Below are 1902 nucleotides of genomic sequence, written 5' to 3'. Positions count from 1 at the left end.
CCAACACCCTGCGCATTGCTAGGCTCCCTGTTATCGGTTGAAGTGCGCTGCACATTTCCTGCTCTTAGTGCTGCCTGAGACTCTTCTCCACGTAACTCTGGCAACGTGTAACGCCACGTTCATGCGATCTGAGGAGAGAAGGAAATACGAAAAATCTTTCACATCAAATAATGTCCAAACTCGGACTGATTCGTTAGTGAATCGAGATTTCGGATCACGTAAAATGTCCGTGAGAGCGAAAAATATATTGAATTTTTCCATAACAAATGTTTTACGAAAAATTTCTTTCTCTCGCGCTGTAAATAAGTAATGAGAACAGAATATATTACCTTTGGAGTTAACTGGCTTGGTTACAAATCCTATGACCCTAGAATGTAAAAAAGTGCGCTAATATCTGTTCGCACTGGCTAATCGTACTTCGTCAAGATAAAAAATAGGTACTTTGTAATAAATACAAACACTAATTACCTCAGCGAGATGGCCGCAATGGCGACCAAGTCGGATAATGCTGATCACATACATTCACCACTTCGCCCAATAGATGAGCTGTTAAAACGTAATGTTGACGTTAAAATGGAGAAGCACAATACAGTGAATTTTATTTATCGTTGCTTATTATTCAAGAAGACTTCCATGAACACTATGTCGGTACAGGAGCAAACAAGGAGGCTATAAGAACAGCTAACAAGAGAAGAATGAAAAACAGTTGACAAAAAATGACAGAGATTCTCCCTTTAACTCATGGAGATAAAAATTAAATCAGCGTTATTACAATTATGTTCAGTTCTTTCCTCGCTATAAAAGTATTGTTTTCTGTTCAATAAAGCATCACTGTCTCTTCAAGGTAAGTTATACAGGCTAAGAAAGAAAACAATCATTGTGATGTTTCAAGTGGTAGGTACCTGTTTCTACTGTCTTCTTCTTATCTTACAACCAACTGTCAGTTCCCAACCACACTCCTCTCCTTTATCCCCCTTGATTATAGTCAGTTTCTTCCTTGCTTCCGCCAACAGTGCCTGAAGGGCACAGATTTCCTTTCCAGTTCCTCAATCAAAATGTTCCTACTGCATATTCTGCAGTTCCAGAAGAGAGCCTCTTCTATTTTCTCCACATCCTGCTCACAACATCCCCTCCCTCTCTGCTCCACTGAAAATATTTTCTACAAGATTGGTAACAAATCCCCATCCTCATTACCCTATGATAGCTCCCACATTCCCACTCATGGTCAGTTTCAAACCAAAAAGTCTAACTTTAAAGACTGTATAAAATGTTCATCAAGGACGCGAGATTGGCTGCATGTAAGCAAAATCGATACTGAAAGTGTTCTGTGCTGTTGCCGCAGTTTTCGTATTTAATTGGTTCAAATGGCTCTGAGCACTATGAGACTTAAGTTCTGAGGTCATCAGTCCCCTAGAACTTAGAACTACTTAAACCTAACTAACCTAAGGACATCACACACAACAATGCCAGAGGCAGGATTCGAACCTGCGACCGTAGCAGTCGCGCTGTTCCAGACTATGGCGCCTAGAACCGCTCGGCCACCCCGGCCGGCGTAGTTAATTGGTGGTTACTTTTTTTTGTAAGAGAATTCTCGTTGCGAGGATTGTATGGTTAGGTTTAAAACGTTTATAGCTTTTGCAGTTTTACATTTTGGGCAGCCACAATCGTTGAAATTCATGGTAAATTGAACTTGTCTAAAATCGCAAACAGCTGTTAATTGATCATTTATTCACCTCAGGTTTCGCTGCGTTAAAGCAGCTTCTTCAGGTGGTTCGACGTAGAAAGGAAAGCATCCTTCTAAGCCATATTATTAAAACATTAAGTAAGAACAGCCAATGAATGTAAACTCAAGTAACAAGTACTTACAGTAGCGTCACATAGGTTACTAAGACAAAAACAATC

At 40.1% G+C, this 1902-nt stretch overlaps 1 non-coding gene across 1 annotated transcript; it reads right to left on the bottom strand.

Annotated features, from left to right (window-relative positions):
• Positions 1-1464: 1464 nt before the first annotated feature.
• Trnas-gga lies at positions 1465-1548 on the bottom strand. Its single transcript is given in 2 exon segments — positions 1465-1499; positions 1509-1548. It is a non-coding gene; the product is annotated as a tRNA-Ser (tRNA).
• Between the last annotated feature and the right edge of the window lie 354 nt (positions 1549-1902).

This window comes from Schistocerca piceifrons, chromosome 8 (assembly GCF_021461385.2).
Source record: "Schistocerca piceifrons isolate TAMUIC-IGC-003096 chromosome 8, iqSchPice1.1, whole genome shotgun sequence".
Taxonomy (NCBI): domain Eukaryota; kingdom Metazoa; phylum Arthropoda; class Insecta; order Orthoptera; family Acrididae; genus Schistocerca; species Schistocerca piceifrons.
The sequence above is the reverse complement of the archived record's forward strand: the minus strand, read 5'-3'. Positions and strand labels throughout refer to the sequence as shown.